Genomic DNA, 15,918 nt, shown 5'->3' with positions numbered 1-15,918 from the left:
GATTTCAAAAAAGTCCCTTGACCAATGTATCTTGTCTTTTTATGTACACTGAGAGCATACGCACCAAAGACAAATTCCTTGCATGTCCAGCCACACGGCCAATAAAGAATTCTATTCTATTCTATACAGAGTTAAGAAATTCCATGTTGATTCTTTAATTCGAAATTATAACAGCACTGAAAGAAGTGACCTATGACCATTTCGCACACTTACAACCGTTGCAGCTTCTCCTGTGGCATCACATGATCAAAATTCAGATGCTTGGCAAATGACTCATGTTTATGACATTTGCAGTGTCCCGGGGTCATGTGATCCCCTTTTGTGATAAGCAAAGTCAATGGGGAAGCCAGATTCACTTAACAACCATGTTACTAACTTAACAACTGCAGTGATTCACTTAAAAAACAGTGGTAAGAAAGGTGGTAATATGGGCCAAAACTCACTTAACTGTCTGTCTTGCTCAGGGGGCTCAATTGTGGTCATAAGGTGAGGACTACTTGTATATCATTCTCAGACTTTCATTTAGCATCTTGGATGAAGCCAGGTAATTGTGTCTTAGAAACCATTGTTTATGATATAGCATGGTATATGAGTCCACTCCATAGCTTACAATCATTGGCATGATTTATTCACTAAATGGATCTATCCAACCCATGGCTTACAACCTTGGTGTGTGAATTCCATCTTTTTTTCTCCAGCAAGTTTACATGTCTACGTAATTTAAACCTGTTACTACTTGAAATGAAAAGAAAACAAAGGGATTTCAAAGAAGTTCCCATACAGGGTTAAGTAATTCTGTGTTTATTCCTTAACAGAAGCCAACTTGGATCTTCTCCAACCATTAATACCTAGTGAACATACTCTGATTGATGATATATTCACCTGCTGGCACCGGTGGCTTTGGCTGATAATGTCACTCATCGCCTCCTCCTCTCTGTTTGATGGGTACCCAGTAGGAGAGGAAGCTTACAGCAGGCAACTTGAGAATGCATCAAATTATTGGGCAGCGCATGCATCAAAAATTATTAGGAAGAAATGTTTGGGATTTCCTGCCAACATAGCATCTCTGCAATTCATTAAAGTAGCCCAATGCTTCTCAGTATTCTGTGTTGGCCTGAGAAAAGTTGCCATCATTTCTGCAATGACATTCTTTTTGAGGACATAATGCAGAAATTTGAAAAATAGGACAGACTGCCAGAGAGATGCTATGTTTGCATGAGGTCTGAATCGTTTTCAAAGCAGGCACTGATAATTTTCTAAAAAACAAGGTCAGTTTTCTTGAGCTCCAATCCACTGGCAGGACAAAACTGCTGTATCCATGCACAAAAGAAAGAAATCCATTGTCGGATCTGCCACAACTTCAACCTCTAAATAGAAATGATCCTTGGCTCCATTTGTGGAGAAAGGTATAATTTTATATCAGAGATCAAGTGTATTGCAGTATTTCATAGCCAGAACTTGGAATCGCCAGCCAAAATCCATAAATTCTACTTTTGCCCCCATAAACGCTCTCTCACTGCCTACCCCAGTGTAACCAATCAGGTGTCAGTCATAACGGTCAGTCCTAACTACAGTTTGGCATGCAGCTCCCTCCTCCTTCCAGCTGTGTGACCTTGAGGCAGCGTCTCAAGGAGGCTCAGCAGTTACTTTTGTTTCCCCAAGCATTTCCCCCTTCATTCCCCAAGGTCGTGGCAATATGTCACTGCATAGCAGAGAAGCACAAGAAAGCATAAGGCGGCAGTTGATACCCATCCGACTTGAAGAGCTTACAGTATCATTCCTCCACATTTCCAAAAATGAGCTGTATGAAGACTACAAAGACTCAATGAGAACACAATGCCGGCTGGAGGTTGTGGGCAGGAATGGAATGTCCTTGAAGAGGTTATGGCTGGCTGGAACAGGAGCATCCACTGCCAGAATAACTTGCTGTAGGTGTGTGTGTGTATGTGTATATGTGCACATGTGAGAAAGAGAGAGAAAGAATGAATCTCAAAAGGAAATTTTATTTTCAAATGCCAGAAATTTTAGTTCGATATGCTAAGCACTGACCCAAATCTTAAGGCTAGCTTGGCAGCCTTAAATCTGTGTTGATGGAGTAGATATTTTGGTGTTCTTTTGCTCTTTGTATTTTAATTAGTCATTGTTTTGTGATTCTGTCCTTTTTAATTATGGCTACAAATAAAAGCCTGTTCAGAATATTGACTGTTGGCTGGATTCCCTCATAATGCTGGATTTTAAATGAGAGTTTACAGTCCTCAGTGACTGGGTTCACCAAATCTGCTCATTTTAAACCAGGCCAACTCTATTATGGCTTAATGGGATGTGTGAACCCAGTTTAAATGAGATTCAGATAATTTAGCTTACAATTTGATCTAGAGCACTGTGTCTTTTTAAAGGGAAGGTGGTTTGTCATTTGTGGTAGGGAAATCTTGAGGTCTGAAAATAATAGAAAAGTGCACATTGCGGATTTTGTTTTGTTTTAGTCCCATTTCTAGTTAGGAAAGGATAATCATCTATTTAAGATCCATTGTACCCATCAGTATCTTCTCATATGGTAGAGGGGTCTGCAAAAGATGAACATGCAGGCCCAGAAGCCTTAAACTCTGTGTAAAAAGCTTCTTCAAATCTTTACAGAATCTGGGCTTCCCCACAGATTTATGTCTCATAAAAAATAAGCTGCTTTGTGCACATTAGTTCCTAATTAACTGAAGGGTGTGTGCCATTTTTCTTAGTACTCTCTTAATAAACTGCCTTGTTTGTTACAATGCCTTGGTAAGGCCATACTGCATTCAGTTTTGGTCGCCACAATGTAAAAAGGATGATGAGATTCTAGAAAGAGTGCAGAGAAGAGCAACCAGGATGATTAGGGGACTGGAGGCCAAAACATATGAAGAACGGTTGCAGGAACTGGGTATGTCTATTTTAATGAAAAGAAGAACTAGGAAAGACACAGCACTCTTCCAATATCTCAGGGGCTGCCACAAAGAAGAGGGAATCTGGCTATTCTCAAAAGCACCCAAGGGTAGGACAAAAAGCAATGGGTGGAAACTCATCAAGGAGAGAAGCAACTTAGAACCAAGGAGAAATTTCCTGACAGTTAAAACAATCAGTGGAATATACTGCCTCGAGAAGTTGTGAATGCTCCAACACTGGAAGTTTTTAAGAAGATGTTGGATAACCATTTGTCTGAAGTGGTGTAGCCTAAGCAGGGGGTTGGACTAGAAGATCTCCAAGATCCCTTCCAACTCTGTTCTGTTCTTTTCCTATTCCTATACCTATTCCTATTCCTAATCCTAATCCTATCCTATCCTATCCTAAACCCCACTGCAAAATTGCACCATCAGACAGGACATTTGCATGCTTCTTTTTACCTTGAAAACCCAACGTTTTAAGCCAGGTCTCTTGAACTCTTTTCCAGATCTGTTCTCAATTTTCACCTAAGAAGCTGCAAAGAAGGCAGGAAATTATATTTGTCCTTTCCTCTGGCTCGTGTTGCTGAAAGGTCTTAGATCATCAGACTCTGTTATGATGATGCCATTAAGCATGATTTTACACGCTTAAAAATAAATCTCTATTAAATGTGTGGCATATTAAAACTGAGGTTGAATCAGAGCAGATACCACTGTTTTTATCTTACGCAATGTCACCACCTTGGGAATAATGAAGTTGCAGTGTAACTATATCTATAAAACACCAATTGCGGAAGGCTGCTTTAAGGAACCCAAAAATTGATCGAGCTGTCTTGAGATGATTCTGCAAGATTTTGGGTAACTGGCAGCTTAAAAGAAGATTTGGTGCCCTGTTTGCATGGCCAGAGGCAAGAGCCCAGTTCTAAATGGATGCCTTTAATGACTTTTCATTACACCAGTCAGGAAGAGTTGAAACCATTAAAGAAACCCTTTTGAAGCAAAAGAAGGTTAGGTAGCATTCTATGAAAATTGTGTGAGTGTGTGTTTGTGGGCCTCCAAGTCGATGTTGACTCCCGGCAACTGCTTGAACAAGTCCCTGCAGTTTTCTTGGCAAGATTTTCGGAAGTGGTTTCTCCTTGCCTGCTTCCTAAGGCTGAGTGAGTGACTCAAAGCCATCCAGCTGGCTTCATGCCTGTGCCTAAGGTGGGACTAGAACTCAGACTAGAACCTCTAGTATGGTGCTTTAACCCCTAGCCTAAACTGCCTCTTTCCTTGCCAATGCTTGTTCAAAATTTTTATATTCAGATTTTGCTTCAGCTTATTAGAATAGCATGGAATGGAATGGAATAGAACAAAACAGAACAAAATAGAATACAGAGTGGAGTGGGGAGTGGAGTAAAGTCGAATGGAAAGGAATGGAATGGAATAGAATAGAATAGCATAGAATAGCATAGAATACAGAGTGGAGTAAAGTTGAATGGAATGGAATGGAATAGAATAGAACAGAACAAGACAGAACAGAACAGAACAAAACAAAACAAAATAGACTACAGAGTGGAGTGGGAAGTGGAGTGAAGTCGAATGGAAAGGAATGGAATGGAATAGAACAGAACAGAACAGAATAGAATACAGAGTTGAGTGGGGAGTGAAGTAAAGTCAAATGGAAAGGAATGGAATGGAATGGAATAGAATAGAATAGAACAGAAAAGAACAGAATAGAATACAGAGTGGAGTGGGGAGTGGAGTAAAGTCGAATGGAAAGGAATGGAATGGAATAGAATAGAACAGAACAGAACAGAACAGAACAGAACAGAATAGAATACAGAGTGGAGTGGGGAGTGGAGTAAAGTCGAATGGAAAGGAATGGAATGGAATAGAATAGAATAGAATAGAACAGAACAGAACAAAACAGAACAGAACAAAACAGAACAGAATAGAATACAGAGTGGAGTGTGGAGTGGAGTAAAGTCGAATGGAAAGGAAAGAAATGGAATGGAATAGAATAGAACAGAACAGAACAAAACAGAACAAAATAGAATACAGAGTGGAGTGGGGAGTAGAGTAAAGTCGAATGGAAAGGAATGGAATGGAATGGAATAGAATAGAATAGAATACTTTATTTGGTAAAGCGTGATTAGACACATAAGGAATTTGTCTTTTGTTCATAAGCTCTCAATGTTCCTGAAAAACAAAAAAAGTAAATAATAAGCATATATCAAAGTAATAATAATAATGATACCAGTAAGAAAAGGCAGTGGATCAGATGAGAAGGATAACAGTAATACAGCCATACCCCATAGAAAAAATATACTTAAACATAACATAGTACTGTGGGAATGGTGTGTTCAACAGTGATGGCATGAGGCGAAAAAAAACAAAAAAAATACTGAATATTGTTGGATTGGGATTCATAAACCAGTCCTGTAGAACTACAGTGGAGGTCCTTCTTATGAGTTTAAAGGTAAATGTAAGTAGTTGTTTGGTTTGGAAAATGCCAAACCAGGTCGGCAGTTCAGTGGTTCGAATCACTAGCGTAATGGAGTGAGCTCCCGTTACTTGTCCCAGTTTCTGCCAACCTAGCAGTTTGAAAGCACGTAAAAGATGCAAGTAGAAAAATAAGAATCTCCTTTGGTGAGAAGGTAAAAGCGTTCTATGAGCCTTCGGCATTTAGTCATGCCGGTCACATGACCACGGAGATGTCTTCTGACAGTACTGGCTCTTCAGTTTTGAAATGGAGATGAGCACCGCCCCCTAGAGTTGGGAATAACTAGCACATATGTGTGAGGAGAACCTTTATCTACACCTTACATTGATCTACACTAATCATTCTTGCAAAATAGGGAGAAAAATACGGTGCATTCTTGAGAAGGGGAAAGACTCTAGTGAGGACAATCAGGTTCCATTATTATGTTTGCAGCCTAATCCTTTTTATATATCTCTTCAGTTCAGTAATGTTGCTGTTTGATTTTAAATGCGGAGAGGAAGATGAGTAGCTCCCAACCTTTTGGCCATCAGAATGTTTTTTTTTTTTAAAGAAAAGAATGATTTTCAGAAGAGAAGAAGGCAGGAAAATGCCTTGACCATGTAATCTTCAGGAAAAAAAGGGAAAAGAATTGAAATATAACTCTTGGCATACTGTATTCTACCTCCAAGATAAAAGGATCCATCTCCTATGAGTGAATTTTAAGTTCTGGTGGCTTTATGGACAAATCGATTTGGCATTTTTTGGGGAAAAATGTATGGAAGCAATTTGCCATTAACTTATCTGCCATCCTAATCTTCTGTCTATAAAGACAAATACCACTCATTCATCACGAAATCTCCAGAACTGTAAAACCTACGAAGTTGAAATTCAGCATGTATGTTCCTCTTGGCTTCTAGGTGCTTGCTAACAAAGAATTTTTTGAAATGACCATCAGATCATCAGTATTCCTTATACAGTATGATATTAACATGCTCTGATGCTAAGGAGTTAGACATTCTACTCTCCCTCCCCACCTGAAAGGAACTCTGTTCCAGCTGCCAGTTGCTTTGTATGAACATGGCCAGTGCCTGACTCATTTATTATATTACCATCATCATGCCTCCACTTTTATTTGACTATAGTTATTTAAATGTCCTTCATCCTAAAATATACATTTTAATACATAATCACATGCTGGCATTTCATTTACTTATTTATAAAATCCTCCATTAACATTAAATCCTCATATCCTGTTTTAGCTAAACATCCATAATATTTAATACCAAAATTTTCTAATCCTCCACATATATAAGGGAAACAACATTTTTAAGCATGTACCAATAATTCTAGAAGATACTGTTTTCTCCCCATCTTTTGGTTACCTTTTTGTCCAGTACATTTATTTAGAAAATTTATAAGCCAGTTTAGTCTAGTACAGTGATGGTGAACCTTTTAGACACCGAGTGCCCAAACTGCATGCCCAAACTGAAAGGTGCCTAGGGGTGCCTGCAAACATGTGCATGTGCATATGCAAATGCATGCATGGACATGTGCGAATGTGCACATGCATGAATGCGCAGCAGAGACCCGAAGACCAGCTGGCTGGTGGGAGGCAGGGCATCCCAACACCGGCAGCTTGGCAAGAGGTAAGATATTTTTCCTTCGTGAGCTTCTGTTTCATTGTTTGCAGGAAACAGAAGCTCATGCACGGAGATCTGATCTGTGGCAACAGTGTGCATACCAGCAGGGACAGCTCTGCATGCCACCTCTGGCACGCGTGCCATAGGTTCACCATCATCGGTTTAGTATTTAAGGCACCAGGCTATAAACATGGAGACTGTGAATTCTAGTCGCATCTAAGTTATAAAAGACAGCTGGCTGACCTTGGGCCAATCAGCAGAAGACCATAAGTTCTAGTCCCACAATCATGGAAGACAGCTGGCTGACCTTGGGCCCATCTCTGTCTCTCAGCCCAACTCGCTTCAAAGGGTTGTCATGGTGAAAACGGGAGGAGGAAGCTGGGTTGGATGTGTTCATCACCTTGAATTAGTTGTAAAAATAATAAAAGACAAGATACATAAAATAAATAAATAAATAAATAAATTCAAAAATCCCCGGCCTGACCTTGCCCAGTATTTCTAATATCTCTCTTGTATAAATCTAGTCCTAGAATTGTTAATTTTCTTCCATTGAGAGGGGAAAGAAAAGATTTCTCCATTGGGGAAGACAACAAACCAAGAAACGGCTGAAGAAATTAAGATTGTGCCGGCTATTAGAGTCGCTGTAGTAGAAATACTGTCCCTCAAACCTTCATACAGTTGCATGGATGTAAAAAACAAACAAACCACCACCTAATTCCCATGCTGTTTTTTAGAGATGGTACCCATGTTTCTTAGAAGACATATAACTTAATCTGTGTGTGTATATCTGTGCACTGTAATATTTGTATTTAGATGTATATGTATTACGTTTGTATTATTTGTATTCAGAATAAAAATATTATGGACAAAAATTAAGAAGAAGAAGAAGGGATAACTTAGAAATGCCGAATCTTTGTTGGCTCGTGTGCCATAAGCGGGGGGAGCTCAGGGTGTGTGTGCGTGGGTGTGCTGTACCCATAATGCAATGCACGACCCCCCACAGTGCGCATGCACGCATGACAGGCGTGACCTACCCCCAGCATTTTTTGCATGCTTTTTTTGCCCTCCCCAGGCTCCAGAAGCTTTATAGAAGCCTGTGGAGGGCAAAAACAGCTTCCTCCGCGCCCCCATGCCCCCCTGGAGGCTCTTCGGAGGCTTCAGGAGCTTTCCTGAAGTCTCTGGAGTGCAGAAAACCGGCCCTATGGGCAAACCGGAAGTTTGGGAACAGACTTCCGGTTTGCTCGTAGGGTCGGTTTAAGCCCTCCGGAGGCTTCAGGGACCTTCAGGAGGCTTCCTGAAGCGTGCCATAGGTTCACCATCCCAGACTTAGAAGGATCCTCTCGAGGTGAGGATGGAGGAGCTTCTTCACAGGTGACTTCAAGTTATAATTTTTGAGACACATCAACTTTCTTTCATATTCTTTTTAATAGTAGGATGTGCACACGGTTAGTGGACTTCTTAACATGTATTAGCATTGATAAAAATAGAAGAAAGGAAGAGGTGGCATTGAAATCTCTGTTTCCCTCCCCCCCCCACTCGCTCTGTCTTTCAATACACTTGTCCACCCCCCCCACCTCCCCCAGCCACTGCTTCAGCTGCTCTGCTGACCTTCTGAATTGCAGGATGCAACTTACTTTAGCCGGGACAGGATACAGCTGGAAAAAGAACTATGGTGCTCAGTGGGTGTCCTTTGCAATCAAAAATGGACAAGGCTGACTCAGGAAGAGTTTTCATTTAAATTAGCTTCTGCTTTTCAATTCTGAAAGGCTTGTCTGCAGGCCAAGATGGCTGTGTTTATTTTCTTCCTTCTCAATGTTTTGCCGATGGCATGACTTGCTTTCCAGGCCTCGAATCCTGATGAGATGTGCGTTTTTTAAAATAAATCCTTTTCTCTCCCCCCCCCCCTCTTAATATCTTGGTCTTCAGCATGATTAAGTGGCAGGGATTTTGACAGTCTTCCAGCAAAAATAAAAGTAAAAATATTTCCACTCACTTGTCATGTGTTGCTATTTATGGCTGGCGGCTGATGGTCCTCCCATTCTCTAGAAATTCCTCTATTCATGTTAGGCAATGGGGGGAGGTGATTAATTCAAGCTTGATGCCCTTAATTTTAAATGTTAACGTCAAGAGTTTTGGTGTTTGGGTGAGCGACATTTACGTAACAATTATCTGAATATACAATGTGAGTGTATTTGGATTCTTAATGTTGGTATACTTGAATTCTTCAAAACATTTTTAATAGCAATAGCAGTAGCAATAGCAGTTAGACATATACCGCTTCATAGGGCTTTCAGCCCTCTCTAAGCGGTTTACAGAGTCAGCATATCGCCCCCACAGTCTGGGTCCTCATTTCACCCACCTTGGAAGGATGGAAGGCTGAGTCAACCTTGAGCCGGTGAGATTAGAACCGCTGAACTGCAGATAACAGTCAGCTGAAGTGGCCTGCAGTATTGCACCCTAACCACTGCGCCACCTCGGCTCATATACCATCCTATGTTCCTGGGACATGGTGGCTCAGTGGCTAAGATGCTGAGCTTGTCGATCAAAAAGGTCGGCAGTTCAGCGGTTCGAATCCCTAGCGCCGCATAACAGAGTGAGCTCCCGTTACTTGTCCCAGCTTCTGCCAACCTAGCAGTTTGAAAGCATGTAAAAATGCAAATAGAAAATAGGGACCACCTTTGGTGGGAAGGTAACAGTGTTCCATGCACCTTCGGTGTTTAGTCATGCCAGCCATATGACCATGGAGATGTCTTTGGACAGCGCTGGCTCTTCGGCTTTGAAACGGAGATGAACTCCACCCTCTAGAGTCAGGAACGACTAGCACGCATGTGCGAGAGGAACCTTTACCTTTTACTATGTTCCTGGCACATTCCACTGTGGAGGAGTTATCTTTTTTCATCAAAAGTGATGTGTCAACCTCTGATGTAGTGGATATGGTCTGGGAGATTTTTGATTTTTTGCGGATTGAAGCCAGAGAAATGTTGATAGAACATAGAACATTTCTAAGCTTCTTTTGGATATGATTGTTCAGATTCGGAGAGATTTTATCTCAACTCATTGGGTGTATGCCAGTTGAGAAAGTCTACCTTGCTACAATCCTTTAAGACTACAGATTAGTCAGTTATTGTCATTTTATTACAGATACGTGTGTGTGTGTGTGTGTGTGTGTGTGTGTGTGTGTGTGTGTTGGGGATGAGTGTGTCTGCTTCGTTGTACTTCTGCTGCTTGAGGTAGCTTTGTTGCCCTTGGTGCCTTCCGAATGTTGTCCTATTTATTTCAACTCTCTTTATTTTTCTATTAAAAACACTTTGGAAGTCTAGCCAAAATAAATCAAGAGGATTTTTCTAAACTAAGAGTCCATCTAGCACCTAGATTTTGGAAAGCTCGGCGTTTATCTTTCCAAACAGAAAAATACACGTGGCTTATAAAATGGGAAAGAGTTTTGAATATTTTCCTCCTTTTTTATGTATAAAAAGGTCTGCTTTGTGGGTGGAAGAGATAGGGGAACAAAATGTCTGGGTGACATCCTTTGTCATGTGGCAGATCTAACCAGCTCGGAAATGGCTCACATATGCGTGTCTTCCAGAATTGCAGACAATATCTCTCCCCCGCCCCAAAGGCATAGACATCCTGAGGTCACTTCCTGAAGCAGGATTTAAGAGCGGTCTTCCCAATTCAATAGTCTGGTCTCTCTGCCAGTGTTCATTGTACTTGGTACAAGCCTGTTTCTAAAGTTGAGCTGTGTTGCTTGTGGTTGAGGGGGCGTGGTTGATTGCATTAGATTAACAGATTTTAACAGTTTAACAGAGTTGGAAGGGACCTTGTAGATCATGTAGTCCAACCCCCCACTCAAACAGGAGACCCAACACCATTTCTGACAGATGGCAGTCCAGTCTCTTCTTAGAAGTTTCCAGTGATGAAGGTCCCACAACTTCTGAAGGCGACTTCTGTTCCATGAGTTGATTATTCTCACTGTCAGAAAGTTCCTCCTTGTTTCTAGATTGAATCTCTCCTTGTTCAGTTTCCATCCATTATTCCTTGTCTGGCCTTCAGGTGTTTTGTAAAACAGCTTGACCCCATTCCTCTCTGTGACAGCCTTTCAAATATTGAAGACTGCTATCATGTCTTCCCTGGTCCTTCTCTTCACTAGACTAGCCATGCCCAGTTCCTGCAAACGTTCTTCATATGTCTCTAGTTCCTTAATCATCCTGGCTGCTCTTCTCTGCACTTTTTCTAGAGTCTCAACATTTTTTTATAGTGTAGTGATCAAACTAGATTCAGTGCTCTAGGTGTGGTCTTACTAGGGCTTTTTAGAGTGGTATTAGTACCTCACTTGATCTTGATTATATCCCCCTGTTAATGCAATTTCTGTTAATGCATCAACCCATTGCTTCTTATATTACCTTGAATTCTGTCCCGTGTGATTTTTATGGATTACATTTTAGGGCCCAATGCCTGAAATAAAGTCCTAGTATGAGCGTGCTTTTTTCCAGAAGCAAATCATTCACTGGCAATCCATCACACTGAAAATCACATCCTTTGAGGAAGCCCCTCTGAAGACCACCAGTGAAGGGAAGGAAGCTCCTTTTCAATCCATTTTGTTTCAGAATGGGGCATCAAATTGCTTCCATGCCTTGCCCTCCACTTCGTGATGTTCCTCCCTCCCCCTTTGAAAACATTCTTATTTAACATCAGGGATGGAGCACAATTGCTTTTTTTGTTTACCCTTCAGCTGGCAACCCCCTCCTCTTTTTCCTACCATCCATCTATAGTGTTTCTTCCCCTTCCCCTTGTCTCCCCCCCCCCCCCGTTCTTTGCTTGAATACCTTGGTTAGAAACAAAGGGGTCCCTATTTGTTTTTGGGTTGTGGTTTTGTTTTGTTTTTTTTGCTCAGGAAATCCTCCCTTTATCAACAAGGAGTTTTCCAAATGCAAAACTTCTCCAGCTGCTTGGAATGGTTTATTGACAGGTTCATCCTTGTCATCTTGACCAGGGTCTTTGCGCTGAATTAAAGGTTTGGGTTTTTTTTGCAATCAGTGTGTGTGAGTCCACTTTACCGAAGCTTTGATTCATCAGACGATGAGGGGGGAATGTGACTTGCGTGACATGAAAAACTTAGATCGCTTGTTTCAATTTCCTTTTTGAAGTAACAGTTGTAAGGGACAGGTCCTCAGTTTGACAGGCACTAATTTGTCAGATGGAGAGGAAGTTCAGATGAAAAGCATACTGACTGCATTCAAAGTCCGATAAATTTTATCTCAACTCATTGAGTGTATGCCAGTGGAAAAAGTCTGCCTTGCTACAATCCTTTTAAGACTACAGATTAATCAGATATGATCATTTTATTGCAGGTAGGTGTGTGTTTGTTGGGGAGAGGTTGAGCGTGTCTACTTTGTTTACTTCTGCTGCTTGAGGTAGCTTTGTTGCCCTTGGTGAATCCACTTGCTGCCTTCTGAATGTTGTCAGAGGCATCATACTTACTTATCTCAACCCTCTTTATTTTTCTATTAAAAACACTTTGGAAGTGATGAAAGAAATGTCCTTCTGGGTTCAGCTCCAAGTGGGGAAAAAGACACTGGAGACATGGAGACTGCTTGGAAAGATAGTTTATTGTTGGACAGGACCACATGGCTTGAGCCCTGAACAGAAAAGGTGATCACATGCTTCAATGTTGGTGGAGAAGAAGAGAAGGACTGAGGGAGGGGCTTGCTAGGCTTTTTATAACCTGTTCAGTCCCACCTCTCTGTTTCCTGTTCCTGTGTAAGAAATGTATTCTGATTGGTTGTCAGACTCCCATGGGGCCATGCAGGGGCAACTCTCTAGGCTGTGTTTTGAATCCAGGTATGGATGAGTTCTCAGATGCCATGTGGTCAGTTGAGTAAAGTTCCAACATTCCTTCCCCCTGCAGCTGCAGTGGAGAAGTCTTTATTATGTAAAAAGGACTAGCCTGGCCTTTTCAATGGCCCATTAACAGTGGGGATGGGCAGGAAGCTGCAGGCAACTATTCTGTCTTTTAAAACGTGTTTCTTTCTTTTCACATCCAGAGAAATATTCTGCCTTTTCAATATTTCCTAGGATATTTCATTTTTCTGGGAGGGGGGCTGGATGATAACTTCCCACAGAAGCCTCGCCAAAATAAACCAAAAGAGGATTTTCTAAACTAAAAATCCATCCAGCACCTAGATTTATATCTGTTAACCTGAGAGTTTGAGGCACGCATCGACATAGATCTGTGCAAACCTTTAACATCCGTGGTTTGAACTCGGATTTTGTGGGCGCTTCACAAAAGATGCCTATGTAGGTTTTTTTGGGCTGCCATACAGAAATAGTTTACCCATGCTTGCTTTTGTATAGTTTGCATGACTTTCTGATACAAGAGCTCTTGTACTCCTAAGAGATTTTCCTCCATCTTCTAATCAGGCATGGTCCTGGTGAGCATGTTAGCATGTGAGCTACAGTTAGCAAGGTGCTGCCATCTGGTGAGACATCTTTAGATTGATTAAACAGGAGACAACAGTGACTTTTTACTATTATGGGGAAACGGGGTTTCCAATTGTTATTTATTTACTTGAAAGATTTGGTAGTTGACAGCAGGAATTGGGCAAAACTCACTTAACAAACGCCTTACTTAGCAACTGAAATTTTGCTGAATTTGGGCTCAACTGAGATTGTAAGTTGTGGACTACCTGCACAACTGTGTTTCCATTGCGCCTTCATAAACCTATAATCCTCTGCCTTCTTTTGGCATATATTCCAGTGCAATCTTCTCTTGTACAGATCTGTTCTTAAATTGGTTGCTGGGCAAATCTGAGTGGTATGTTGCTTTGTGTTCCTCTTTGCTAAGTCTCACCACCGTTAGATGCTTCAAAAAGTGTATAACATTCTAGTCTATTTCCATACATACTTGTACTTAAAATAATTTGTCCGGCATCTGTCATTTGGCTTGTCTGCTCAAATCATAGATCAGGAATGTGACTGCGTTCCCCTTCGCTGCAGACTCGTACATTAAATACATTTAAATAAAATGCTTGGTTTGCATTTTGAAAACAAAGCAAATTTTGGAGGACTCTGATTATCATCTCTCAACTTGGAAAGGGTGCATTTATCCCTGAAAGAAGAGCAGGTTTAGTGTTATGGAGGCAGCAACGGATCATTGACCCATGGCAGTCTTCTGGACAGTCTATGGGGATTGGGGAGGGGGAGTTTAACAGATTGAGTTGGAAGGGACCTTGTAGATCATCTAGTCCAACCCCCCCCCTCCCAAGCAGGAGACCCTATACCATTTCTGACAAATGGCTGTCCAATCTCTTCTTGAAAGTCTCCAGTGATGAAGCTCCCACAACTTCCGAAGCCAACTTCTGTTCCATGGGTTGATTGTTCTCACGGTCAGAAAATTTCTCCTTATTTCTAGCTTGAATCTCCCCTTGATCAGTTTCCATCCATTGTTCCTTGTCTGGCCTTCGGGTACTTTGGAAGATAGGTTGACCCCCCTCATCTCTGTGGCAGCCCCTCAAATATTGAGATACTGCTATCATGTCTCCCCTGGTCGTTCTCTTCACTAGACTAGCCACGGCTAGTTCCTGTAACCATTCTTCATGTGTTTTAGTTTCCAGTCCCCTAATCATCCTGGTTGTTCTTCTCCGCAATTTTACTAGGACCTTAATGTCTTTGTTACAGTGTGATGACCAAAACTGGCTGTAGTATTCTAGGTGTGGTCTTACCAGGGCCTTATAGAGTGGTATTAGTACCTCACTTGACTTGATTGTATCCCTCTGTTAATGCAATTTAGGATTGCATTGACTTTTTTGGCTGCCAGACACCAGAAAATGTTCTGGTGGTTCTGTTCTTTTCTCTAATAGTTGAGTCCATTCACTGTTGGCAAAGTCAAGAGATCAAGGCAGAGATTCTTGACACTTGGGGTACCTTGACACTTTCTCCCCCTGTTTATCATTGTCATTGGGTTAAGCCATCTATACGTTTGAGGTCAGGTATCTTACATCTCAACTCTTAGACTTGACTAAGTAATATCAAACTCTTGTCCCATTGACTGGGGGCTGTATAGGTTTGGATGAAGAGAAGTAGGCTCAGGTCAACCCTGACAAGACTGAGAGGTTGTGAATTTGAACCATCCAGGTCTTCTAGGACAGGGGTCCCCAGCCCCTGGTCCATGCACCGGGTTAGGGCTGAGGCATACCAGAAATTGGGTTGCACAAACAAGCGAAGCCCCATCCGCGGGATGCAGGCAGCATTTGAAACCACAGCCCCTCTGGGAAGCATTTCTCCGGACTTTGGAAAAAGTGCAGCGAAGAGCAATTAAGGTGATTAAAGGCCTGGAGACTAAAACATATGAAGAAGGATTGTAGGATTTAGGTATGGCTAGTCTAGAGAAAAAAAGGATTAGGGGTGACATGATAGCAGTATTCCAGTATTTGAAGGGCTGCCACAAGGAGGAGGGGGGTCAACTTATTCTCCAAAACACCAGAAGGCAGGACAAGAAACAATGGATGGAAACTAATCAAGGAGAGAAGCAACCTGGAATTAAGGAGAAACTTCCTAACAGAGAGGACAATTAACCAGTGGAACAACTTGCCCTCAAAAGTTGTGGGTGCTTCATTACTGGAGGTTTTTAAGAAGAGATTACTGTAGACCAGGGATCCTCAAACTTTTTCAACAGGGGGCCAGTTCACAGTCTCTCAAACTGTTGGGGGGGCTGGACCAGATGGGTGGGCGTGGCTCGGTGGTCATGTGACTGGGTGGCCGTGGCCAATTTAGCAGTCCAAACAATACACACGAATTAAACTTTTGTTATGCTCCTAGGGGTGGAAAGCAGGTTAGTCAAGGGATGTGGCTGCCTTGGGTTGTGTATGAAGGGTGTGTGTGTGTGTGTGTGTGTGTGTGTGTATTT

At 41.7% G+C, this 15,918-nt stretch overlaps 1 protein-coding gene across 1 annotated transcript in view; it reads left to right on the top strand.

Moving 5' to 3' along the window:
* Positions 1–15,918, top strand: part of LOC116519576 (A-kinase anchor protein 13-like) — a 204,194-nt gene that overhangs the window by 78,638 nt on the left and 109,638 nt on the right. The window lies entirely within an intron of this gene.

The sequence above is a fragment of the Thamnophis elegans genome, chromosome 16, assembly GCF_009769535.1.
Source record: "Thamnophis elegans isolate rThaEle1 chromosome 16, rThaEle1.pri, whole genome shotgun sequence".
In the NCBI taxonomy this organism is placed as follows: Eukaryota; Metazoa; Chordata; class Lepidosauria; order Squamata; family Colubridae; genus Thamnophis; species Thamnophis elegans.
This window is presented reverse-complemented; position numbering and strand designations above follow the sequence as displayed.